This window comes from Triticum aestivum, chromosome 4B (genome assembly GCF_018294505.1).
Source record: "Triticum aestivum cultivar Chinese Spring chromosome 4B, IWGSC CS RefSeq v2.1, whole genome shotgun sequence".
Taxonomy (NCBI): Eukaryota; Viridiplantae; Streptophyta; class Magnoliopsida; order Poales; family Poaceae; genus Triticum; species Triticum aestivum.
Window position 1 is genome coordinate 134455855 of NC_057804.1, and position 12818 is coordinate 134468672.

Here is a 12818-nt window from a genome sequence, read left to right on the forward strand (position 1 = left end):
CAAGGCATGATTCTCATGATGCCAACATGAAGCATAGAACAAAGAAAGGATGTTGTAATGCAATATAATATAAGATGAACATGATGCAAGAAGGAAAAATGACAAGGCACTCAACAAGATCATGGCATAACATATATGAATGAAATATGCAAAACAATTATGAGAATGCAACAAACATAAAGAACACACGTCAACAACTAAAATAAATGGAAGGGCAACTGAAGCGTCGGTCTCGGGACGTTACAAATGATGACCCGTAAACCTATCTACTGCGGGAAGTGCTGCGAATCGGATGGTCAGGAACGTTCAAAAGCTTGATCAGATGGCTGAAAAGGCAGAATGTCTGAGGGGGCTCCTAAGGTGCACAGTTATAATGTTTTAAAATAAGAGCATTTAGATCACTACTTAATGATCTAAATGCTCTTATATTTCTTTACGGAGGAAGTAATATTCTAAACCTTGTAAATTTTGTGGGTCCCTCTAATGAAAATTGACGGGCATGCATGTGGTTTTGAAAAAAAAAACACAATTTGATACTATTCATTTTGCTTGCTATAATATTATTCCTAAATAGACTTCAAGAGTAGGGTACATGGCATTGCAGTCAAGAATCCCTTTTCAATTTCTATATTTCAGAAATTTTGTGAACCGAAGAGTTAATCTAATAGTATTTCTATACTATTCCTTGTTGGAGTCTTTTTTGGTAAAATAAAAAACAAACTTATATCAAAATATAAGTCTTTTTTGCAGTTCAAATTACTTTAAAACATCTTATATTTTGGTACAGAGGTAGTAGTACAGTTGTCGCTACGGGCCTGATTCTGTGCATAATTCTAATATACTCCAGCAGGTTCAGTTTATACATCTATCCTTTTTCTTCAAGAACAAATATACATATGTATCCTTTGAGAGTTCAATTTGAACACGTGGCTGGAGGAATCAGTTTCGTATTGCGGAAGAGAACGTTTCCTAGACGGGGTAGGTCAGGGGCTCTCGTGTGTATGAATACCGCGTACGTACTCTGCACATGACCACCACCCGTGTCAACAGATTACCCCTTCTGCCCGCAAAAAAAAAAAAAAAAAAACAGAATACCCCTTCCGCGACATCACCTGCGCCTCGCCGTAACCTCCTCAAATCGGAGATCCGGAGCGGCGCCGCCCAGCGACACATGACGCCGGCGAGCAGCAGTGGCACCACGCGTGCCGCGCCGCAGCAGCAACAGCCGCCGTACCGCCTGGTATGCAGGATCGTGTTGGAGCCAACGGGAGACGACGACGCCGGCGTGGCTGACGAGCCTCTCCTTGATTCCAGGCCGGCGGCGGCGCCGTCGTGCTGCGAGAGCGACGCCGTCGTCAACTTTTTCTTGTCATGCGGAGCCGTACGTCCTCGGCTCCTCGATCTCTTCTTCCCCGCACCATTGTTCTTATTGGTTCTACGAAAACCCATGCGATCTTTTTACTCTGTTTTGCTTGCAGACCGCTCTTATCGCGTTCGACGTGTTTGCAGTCTTCGTGCTCTGCGTCATGCACCATTAACATGCTGGAGGAGCGATGATCGGTTGGAGTGTGATGCTGGCAAATGAGAACAGAGAGGCATGACGGTCTGAATGACCACGTAACTAGCCAGGCTGATTGCGTGTCTTTTTTTAACTGATCTGTATCTTGCAAGACTGTTGACATCAGTTTTAAATTTAGAACAGATATTTTTTTTAAACCAAATTTAGAATAGATAAGTTGTAGATAGCTACCAGCGCTTCGTTCTCGAGCGGGACATGTTCGGGCAGTGTGCTCTGAATATTATCGCCTGCGAGAGTGCAGACCGGGTAGAGCGCCCTGAGACATACAAACAGTGGCAGCTGAGAAACCAACGTGCAGGCCTCGGACAGCTGCCACTGAAGCCGATTATCACCAAGGTGGCAACAGGCAAGGTCGAGAGCTTGTACCACATTGATGGATTAGCTAGCTGCTGTGCACAACAGGCGACTGGTGAGGCGATGTGGGGGCCGACGGGCGCAACCGCCGGGACACCCGCGGGGCAGGCGCCGGTCTCCTCCGGTGATCGTCGGAGGGTGGGGGGTTGATTCTGGGCCCTAGACGATGATGATGACGGCGAGGGAGACGAGGACGCGGATGCGGTGCCGCCGTCTTCGCCATCGGCGACACCTTCAGATTTCCTTTGCGATTTCTTGAGTGTCGGGTACGAGGAAGACGAGGTGGCGTCCACCGTTGACAAGATCCTTCCCGTCGACGATCCGGCGAGAGTAGGACTTCACGCGGGGAGACTACGGAGATGCTGCGCCGGGTTGTTCATCGGCGAACGGCGGCGGCGGCGGTCCGGCCCTGGAAGGTGCCTTTGCCTAAGGTACGTCTGCCCAACTTGACTCTTTTCGATTTGATTCGGCCGGAATCGTGGACTTTGGTCAAGAGAAGAAAGAACACTCGCCGGTTTGGTGCTCGATCGGCGCCGGAGGTGACCGCGGCAGCGCCGCCGGCGGTCACGGCGACCCATATCGGAGCCGCTCGACTCGAGCATTTGAACGTCCTCCTGGGCCGAGCCGAACCATGAGTAGTTGGTGGGCCGGTTGGTAGTTCTGGGCCGGATTCAGGTGGGTATGAGGCCCAGCCAGAACCGGTACAGTCTATCGTGGAGGGGACGAGTGCATGCGGATCGTTTCGATCGTCGTCGCCGTCTGTAGCGCCGTCTAGGGTTCTGCGTCGCTCTCCGAGGCTGCGTACTGCGGGGCCTGGACGCGCTCGCCGCATTCCCCCTCTCCGTGCGATGTCTGGACGGGGAGGTGCGCCTCCGCCCGGAAAGCGGCCGGCTCCGCCTAGCGGGGCGAGCCGGGCTGGTGGAGTGCCGCCGCCGGCTCAGGGTGCTGCCCGGGGAGCCCTACCGGCGCCTGCGGCTGGAGCTGGGCGTGGCGGAGTGCTGCCCCCCTCGGCTGCTGCGGGCCGCGGGTCCGGTGCCCCCAATGCGGCGCCCATTGCTCGCGGGTTGCCCGCTGGGAGGCCGCCGGCGTCGGTTCTGCCCTCGGGTGGGCGAGGCGGGCTGGTCAACGGCCATCGGCCGGTGGTCATCGGCGGTGCTGCGATGGCCACTCCGGGTTGGGGGGCTGTGCCGCCCAGGCCGCCTGCGCCTAGAAACCAGGGGATTTCTTCGGGGCCGATGCCTCGGCCGGCTCCTTCGCCTCACCTTGTTGCTCGCCCGCCTCCGCCGTCGCAGACCAACGCTGTTGGTGGTACTGTGGCTGCGCCCCGGGGTCAATGGGGAGATGATGGCTACGATGCCTATGGGGTGGTGTCGGTGTCAAAACCGGCGGATCTCGGGTAGAGGGTCCCGAACTGTGCGTCTAAGACTAATGGTAACAGGAGGCTGGGGACACGATGTTTACCCAGGTTCAGGCCTTTTCGATGGAGGTAAAACCCTACTTCCTGCTTGATTGACCTTGATGATATGAGTATTACAAGAGTTGACCTACCACGAGATCAGAGAGGCTAAACCCTAGAAGCTAGCCTATGGTATGATTGTTGTTATTCTGTCCTACGGACTAAACCCTCCGGTTTATATAGATACCGGAGGGGGCTAGGGTTACACAGAGTCGGTTTACAGAGGAGGAGATCTACATCCGAATCGCCAAGCTTGCCTTCCACGCCAAGGAGAGTCCCATCCAGACACGGGACGAAGTCTTCTGTCTTGTATCTTCATAGTCCAACAGTCTGGCCAAAGTATGTAGTCCGGCTGTCCGGATACCCCCTTATCCAGGACTCCCTCAGTAGCCCCTGAACCAGGCTTCAATGACGATGAGTCCGGCGCGTAGATTGTCTTGGCATTGCGAGGCGGGTTCCATCTCCGAATACTTCAAGATAAATTTCGAACACAAGGACCGTGTCCGGCTCTGTAAGATAAATACCACCGTAGAGAGAATAATAATCCATGAATCTATTCTGCTAACAATTCTTCGAAAAGTGACATCACGCCATGGTCCTGTTTTTATCCGAACCGTTTTCTACAACCTGCTTCCATACGTATCGCGCGGCGGTTTCTTTGGCACGTCTTGTTAAAGCAGAGATCGTGTCCCCTTAATGCGGGATCCTCTTCAATACGGGCGTGGGTAACCCAACCGTACCATCAATTACGGTAAGTGGGGAACGAGCAGGCTCCTTTAGGCAAGCGGGGAGGCGTAGAGTTTCATCAACTCGATAAAAGGGGAAAAGCCTCCTCCCTTCTACCCGCGCCTCTTTGTACTTCCACTCGCCCCTTTCCTTCCGCCCAAGCCCTAGCGCCCAAGCATTCATCTGTTGGAAATATGCCCTAGAGGCAATAATAAAAGTATTATTATTATATTTCCTTGTTCATGATAATTGTCTTTTATTCATGCTATAACTGTATTATCCGGAAATCGTAATACACGTGTGAATACATAGACCATAATATGTCCCTAGTGAGCCTCTAGTTGACTAGCTCGTTGTGATCAACAGATAGTCATGGTTTCCTGGCTATGGACATTGGATGTCGTTGATAACGGGATCACATCATTAGGAGAATGATGTGATGGACAAGACCCAATCCTAAGACTAGCACAAAAGATCGTGTAGTTCATTTGCTAGAGCTTTGCCAATGTCAAGTATCTCTTCCTTTGACCATGAGATCGTGTAACTCCTGGATACCGTAGGAGTGCTTTGAGTGTATCAAACATCACAACGTAACTGGGTGACTATAAAGGTGCACTACAGGTATCTCCGAAAGTATTTATTGTTTTATGCGGATCGAGACTGGGATTTGTCACTCCGTGTAAACGGAGAGGTATCTCTGGGCCCACTCGGTAGGACATCATCATATGCGCAATGTGACCAAGGAGTTGATCACGGGATGATGTGTTACGGAACGAGTAAAGTGACTTGCCGGTAACGAGATTGAACAAGGTATCGGTATACCGACGATCGAATCTCGGGCAAGTAAAATACCGCTAGACAAAGGGAATTGTATACGGGATCGATTGAGTCCTTGACATCGTGGTTCATCCGATGAGATCATCGTGGAACATGTGGGAGCCAACATGGGTATCCAGATCCCGCTGTTGGTTATTGACCGGAGAACGTCTCGGTCATGTCTGCATGTCTCCCGAACCCGTAGGGTCTACACACTTAAGGTTCGATGACGCTAGGGTTATAAAGGAAGCTTGTATGTGGTTACCGAATGTTGTTCGGAGTCCCAGATGAGATCCTGGACGTCACGAGGAGTTCCGGAATGGTCTGGAGGTAAAGATTTATATATAGGAAGTCCTGTTTCGGCCATCGGGACAAGTTTCGGGGTCATCGGTATTGTACCGGGACCACCGGAAGGGTTCCGGGGGCCCACCGGGTGGGGCCACCTGCCCCGGGGGGCCACATGGGCTGTGGGGGGTGCGCCTTGGCCTACATGGGCCAAGGGCACCAGCCCCAAGAGGCCCATGCGCCTAGGGAACCCTAGAGGGAAGAGTCCTCAAGGGGGAAGGCACCTCCGAGGTGCCTTGGGGAGGATGGACTCCTCCCCCCCTCTTGGCCGCCGCACCAGATGCCATCTAGGGCTGGCCGCCGCCCCTAAGGGGTGGGAAAACCCTAAAGGGGGCGCAGCCCCCTTCCCCCCTATATATATTGAGGCATGGGGCTGCCCATAATACGCGATTTGATCTCTCGTTGGTGCAGCCCTGCCCCTCTCCCTCCTCCTCTTCTCCCATGGTGCTTGGCGAAGCCCTGCGGGATTGCCACGCTCCTCCACCACCACCACGCCGTTATGCTGCTGTTGGATGGAGTCTTCCTCAACCTCTCCCTCTCTCCTTGCTGGATCAAGGCGTGGGAGACGTCACCGGGCTGTACGTGTGTTCAACGCGGAGGTGCCGTCCGTTCGGCACTTGATCATCGGTGATCTGAATCACGACGAGTACGACTCCATCAACCCCGTTCACTTGAACGCTTCCACTTAGCGATCTACAAGGGTATGTAGATGCACTCTCTTTCTACTCGTTGCTGGTCTCTCCATAGATAGATCTTGGTGACGCGTAGGAAAATTTTGAATTTCTGCTACGTTCCCCAACAGTGGCATCATGAGCTAGGTCTATTGCGTAGATTCTTTGCACGAGTAGAACACAAAGTAGTTGTGGGCGTTGATGTTGTTCAATATGCTTACCGTTACTAGTCCAATCTTGTTTCGACGGTATTGTGGGATGAAGCGGCCCAGACCGACCTTACACGTACTCTTACGTGAGACAGGTTCCACCGATTGACATGCACTTGGTGCATAAGGTGGCTAGCGGGTGCCAGTCTCTCCCACTTTAGTCGGAACGGATTCGATGAAAAGGGTCCTTATGAAGGGTAAATAGCAATTGGCATATCACGTTGTGGTCTTGCGTAGGTAAGAAACGTTCTTGCTAGAAACCCATAGCAGCCACGTAAAACATGCAACAACAATTAGAGGACGTCTAACTTGTTTTTGCAGGGTATGCTATGTGATGTGATATGGCCAAAAGGATGTGATGAATGATATATGTGATGTATGAGATTGATCATGTTCTTGTAATAGGATTCACGACTTGCATGTCGATGAGTGTGACAACCGGCAGGAGCCATAGGAGTTGTCTTTATTTTTGTATGACCTGCGTGTCATTGAAGAACGCCATGTAAACTACTTTACTTTATTGCTAAACGCGCTAGTCATAGAAGTAGAAGTAGTCGTTGGCGTGACAACTTCATGAAGACACGATGATGGAGATCATGATGATGGAGATCATGGTGTCAAGCCGGTGACAAGATGATCATGGAGCCCCGAAGATGAAGATCAAAGGAGCTATATGATATTGGCCATATCATGTCACTACTCTATTTGATTGCATGTGATGTTTATCATGTTTATGCATCTTGTTTACTTAGGACGACGGTAGTAAATAAGATGATCCCTTACAAAATTTCAAGAAGTGTTCTCCCCTAACTGTGCACCGTTGCTACAGTTCGTCGCTTCTAAGCACCACGTGATGATCGGGTGTGATGGATTCTTACGTTCACATACAACGGGTGTAAGACAGTTTTACACAGCGAAAACACTTAGGGTTAACTTGACGAGCCTAGCATGTGCAGACATGGCCTCGGAACACGGAGACCGAAAGGTCGAGCATGAGTCGTATAGTAGATATGATCAACATGAAGATGTTCACCGATGATGACTAGTCCGTCTCACGTGATGATCGGACACGGCCTAGTTGACTCGGATCATGTGATCACTTAGATGACCAGAGGGATGTCTATCTAAGTGGGAGTTCATGAGATGAACTTAATTATCTTGAACATAGTCAAAAGACCTTTTGCAAATTATGTCGTAGCTCACGCTATAGTTCTACTGTCTAGATATGTTCCTAGAGAAAATATAGTTGAAAGTTGACAGTAGCGATTATGCGATCAGTAGAAAGCTTATGTCCTTAATGCACCGCTTAGTGTGCTGAACCCCAAACGTCGTTTGTGGATGTTGCGAACATCGGACATACACGTTTTGATAACTACGTGATAGTTCAATTAAATGGTTTAAGTAGAGGCACCAAAGACGTTTTCGAAACGTCGTGGAACATATGAGATGTTTCGAGGGCTGAAATTGGGATTTCAGGCTCGTGCCCACGTCAAGAGGTATGAGACCTCCGACGATTTTCTTAGCCTGCAAACTAAGGAGAGAAGCTCAATTGTTGAGCTTGTGCTCAGATTGTCTGAGTACAACAATCACTTGAATCAAGTGGGAGTTGATCTTCCAGATGTAATAGTGATAGTTTCCCCAAAGTCATTGCCACCAAGCTGCTAGAGCTTCGTGATGAACTATAACATATCAAGGATAGAGATGATTACCCTTGAGGTATTCGCGTTGTTTGACATCGCGAAAGTAGAAATCAAGAAGGAGCATCAATTGTTGATGGTTGATGAAACCACTAGTTTCAAGAAGGGCAAGGGAAAGAAGGGATACTTCATGAAACGGCAAATCAGCTGCTGCGCCAATGAAGAAACCCGAGGTTGAACCCAAACCCGAGACTAAGTGCTTCTGTAATAAGGGGAACAACCACTGGAGCAAGATTACCCTAGATACTTGGTAGATGAGAAGGCTGGCAAGGTCAATAGAAGTATATTGGATATACATTATGTTAATGTGTACTTTACTAGTACTCCTAGTAGCACCAGGGTACAGGATACCGGTTCGGTTGCTAAGTGTTAGTAACTCGAAATAAAAGCTACGAAATAAAAGGAAACTAGCTAAAGGTGAGCTGACGATATGTGTTGGAAGTGTTTCCAAGTTTGATGTGATCAAACATCGCACGCTCCCTCTACCATCAAGATTAGTATTAAACCTAAATAAATGGTTTATTGAATCTCGATCGTAGTGATACACATTTTCATGCCAAAAGATATAAGATAGTAATGATAGTACCACTTACTTGTGGCACTGCCATGTAAGTCATATTGGTATAAAACGCATGAAGAAGCTCCATGTTGATGGATCTTTGGACTCACTCGTTTTTGAAAAGTTTGAGACATGCGAACCATGTCTATTGGTGTATATGCATGAAGAAACTCCATGCAAATGGACCGTTTGGACTCACTTGATTTTGAATCACTTGAGATATGCAAATCATACCACATAGGCAAGATGACTGAAAAGCCTCGGTTTCAATAAGATGGAACAAGATAGCAACTTGTTGGAAGTAACACATTTTGATGTGTGCAGTCCAATAAGTGCTGAGGCATGCAGTGAATATCGTTATGTTCTTACTTCACAGATGATTCGAGTAGATGTTGAGAATATTTACTTGATGAAACACAAGTCTGAATTATTGAATGGTTCAAGTAATTTCAGAGTGAAGTAGAAGATCATTGTGACAAGAGGATAAAATGTCTATGATACGATCATAGAGATGAATATCTGAGTTACGAGTTTTGGCACACAATTAAGACATTGTGGAAAATGTTTCACAATTAATACCGCCTGAAACACCATAGTGTGATGGTGTGTCCGAACATCATAGTTGCACCCTATTGGATATGGTGTGTACCATGATGTCTCTTATCGAATTACCACTGTCGTTCATGGGTTAGGCATTAGAGACAACCACATTCACTTTAAATAGGGCACCACGTAATTCCGATGAGATGACACCGTATGAATTATGGTTTAGAGAAACCTAAGTTGTCGTTTCTTAAAAGTTTGGGGCTGCGACGCTTATATGAAAAAGTTTCAGGTTGATAAGCTCAAACCCAAAGCGGATGAAATGCATCTTCATAGGAAACCCAAAACAGTTGGGTATACCTCCTAATTCAGATCCGAAAGCAATATGGATTGTTTCTAGAATCAGGTCCTTTCTCGAGGAAAAGTTTCTCTCGAAAGAATTGAGTGGGAGGATGGTGGAGACTTGATGAGGTTATTGAACCGTCTCTTCAACTAGTGTGTGACAGGGCACAGGGAGTTGTTCCTGTGGCACCTACACCAATTGAAGTGGAAGCTTATGATATTGATCATGAAACTTCGGATCAAGTCACTACCAAACCTCGTAGGACGACAAGGACACGTACTACTTCGGAGTGGTAAGGTGATCCTGTCTTGAAGGTCATGTTGCTAGACAACAATGAACCTACGAGCTATGGAGAAGCGATGGTGGGCCCGGATTCCGATAAATGGCTCGAGGCCATAAAATCCGAGAACGGATCCATGGACTTTGGTGGACTTGCCCGATGATCGGCGAGCCATTAAGATAAATGGATCTTTAAGAAGAAGACGGACGTGGATGGTAATGTCACCATCCATGAAGCTCGACCTGTGGCAAAAAGTTTTTCACAAGTTCAAGGAGTTGACTACGATGAGATTTTCTCATCCGTAGCGATGCTTAAAGTCCGTCGGATTCATGTTAGCATTAGCTGTATTTATGAAATCTGGCAGATGGATATCAAAACGAGTTTCCTTACCAGTTTTCGTGAGGAAAGGTTGTATGTAATACAATCAGAAAGTTTTTGTCGATCCTAAGGATGCTAAAAGGTATGCTAGCTCCAGCAATCCTTCTAAGGACTGGAGTGAGCATCTCGGAGTTGGAATGTATGCTTTGATGATGATCAAAGATTTTGGGTTTGTACAAAGTTTATGAGAAACTTGTATTTCCAAAGAAGTGAGTGGGAGCACTATAGAAATTTCTGATGAGTATATGTTGTTGACATATTGATGATCAGAAATGATGTAGAATTTCTAGAAAGCATATAGGGTTATTTGAAAGGTGTTTTTCAATGGAAAACCTGGATTAAGCTACTTGAACATTGAACATCAAGATCTATAAGGATAGATCAAAATGCTTAATAATACTTTCAAATGAGCACATACCTTGACATGATCTTGAAGGTGTTCAAGATGGACCAGTCAAAGAAGGAGTTCTTGCCTGAGTTGTAAGGTACGAAGTTAAGACTTAAAGCTCGACCACGGCAGAATAGAGAGAAAGGACGAAGGTCGTCCCCTATGCTTAAGACGTAGGCTCTTCAGTATGCTATGCTGTGTACCGCACCTGAAGTGTGCCTTGCCATGAGTCAGTCAAGGGGTACAAGAGTGATCCAAGAATGGCTCACAGGACAACGGTCAAAGTTATCCTTAGTAACTAGTGGACTAAGGAATTTTCTCGATTATGGAGGTGGTAAAAGAGTTCGTCGTAAAGGTTACGATGATGCAAGCTTGACACCTATCCGGATAGCTCTGAGTAGAGAGACCGGATACATATAATGGAGCAATAATTTAGAATAGCTCCAAGTAGAACAGTTGTTTGGAATAGCTCCAAATAGAGCGTGGTAGCTGCATCTAGGAGATGACATAGAGATTTCTAAAGCACACACGGATCTGAAAGGTTCAGACCCGTTGACTAAAACCTCTCTCACAAGCAACATGATCAAACATAAAACTCATTGAGTGTTAATCACATAGTGATGTGAACTAGACTACTGACTCTAGTAAACTCTTGGGTATTAGTCACATGGCGATGTGACCTGTGAGTGTTAATCACATGGCGATGTGAACTAGATTATTGACTCTAGTGCAAGTGGGAGACTGTTGGAAATATGCCCTAGAGGCAATAATAAAAGTATTATTATTATATTTCCTTGTTCATGATAATTGTCTTTTATTCATGCTATAACTGTATTATCCGGAAATCGTAATACGCGTGTGAATACATAGACCACAATATGTCCTAGTGAGCCTCTAGTTGACTAGCTCGTTGTGATCAACAGATAGTCATGGTTTCCTGGCTATGGACATTGGATGTCGTTGATAACGGGATCACATCATTAGGAGAATGATGTGATGGACAAGACCCAATCCTAAGACTAGCACAAAAGATCGTGTAGTTCATTTGCTAGAGCTTTGCCAATGTCAAGTATCTCTTCCTTTGACCATGAGATCGTGTAACTCCTGGATACCGTAGGAGTGCTTTGAGTGTATCAAACGTCACAACGTAACTGGGTGACTATAAAGGTGCACTACAGGTATCTCCGAAAGTATTTATTGTTTTATGCGGATCGAGACTGGGATTTGTCACTCCGTGTAAACGGAGAGGTATCTCTGGGCCCACTCGGTAGGACATCATCATATGCGCAATGTGACCAAGGAGTTGATCACGGGATGATGTGTTACGGAACGAGTAAAGTGACTTGCCGGTAACGAGATTGAACAAGGTATCGGTATACCGACGATCGAATCTCGGGCAAGTAAAATACCGCTAGACAAAGGGAATTGTATACGGGATCGATTGAGTCCTTGACATCGTGGTTCATCCGATGAGATCATCGTGGAACATGTGGGAGCCAACATGGGTATCCAGATCCCGCTGTTGGTTATTGACCGGAGAACATCTCGGTCATGTCTACATGTCTCCCGAACCCGTAGGGTCTACACACTTAAGGTTCGATGACGCTAGGGTTATAAAGGAAGTTTGTATGTGGTTACCGAATGTTGTTCGGAGTCCCGGATGAGATCCCGGACGTCACGAGGAGTTCCGGAATGGTCCGGAGGTAAAGATTTATATATAGGAAGTCCTGTTTCGGCCATCGGGACAAGTTTCGGGGTCATCGGTATTGTACCGGGACCACCGGAAGGGTCCCGGGGGCCCACCGGGTGGGGCCACCTGCCCCGGGGGGCCACATGGGCTGTGGGGGGTGCGCCTTGGCCTACATGGGCCAAGGGCACCAGCCCCAAGAGGCCCATGCGCCTAGGGAACCCTAGAGGGAAGAGTCCTCAAGGGGGAAGGCACCTCCGAGGTGCCTTGGGGAGGATGGACTCCTCCCCCCCTCTTGGCCGCCGCACCAGATGCCATCTAGGGCTGGCCGCCGCCCCTAAGGGGTGGGAAAACCCTAAAGGGGGCGCAGCCCCCTTCCCCCCTATATATATTGAGGCATGGGGCTGCCCATAATACGCGATTTGATCTCTCGTTGGTGCAGCCCTGCCCCTCTCCCTCCTCCTCTTCTGCCATGGTGCTTGGCGAAGCCCTGCGGGATTGCCATGCTCCTCCACCACCACCACGCCGTTATGCTGCTGTTGGATGGAGTCTTCCTCAACCTCTCCCTCTCTCCTTGCTGGATCAAGGCGTGGGAGACGTCACCGGGCTGTACGTGTGTTGAACGCGGAGGTGCCGTCCGTTCGGCACTTGATCATCGGTGATCTGAATCACGACGAGTACGACTCCATCAACCCCGTTCACTTGAACGCTTCCGCTTAGCGATCTACAAGGGTATGTAGATGCACTCTCTTTCTACTCGTTGCTGGTCTCTCCATAGATAGATCTT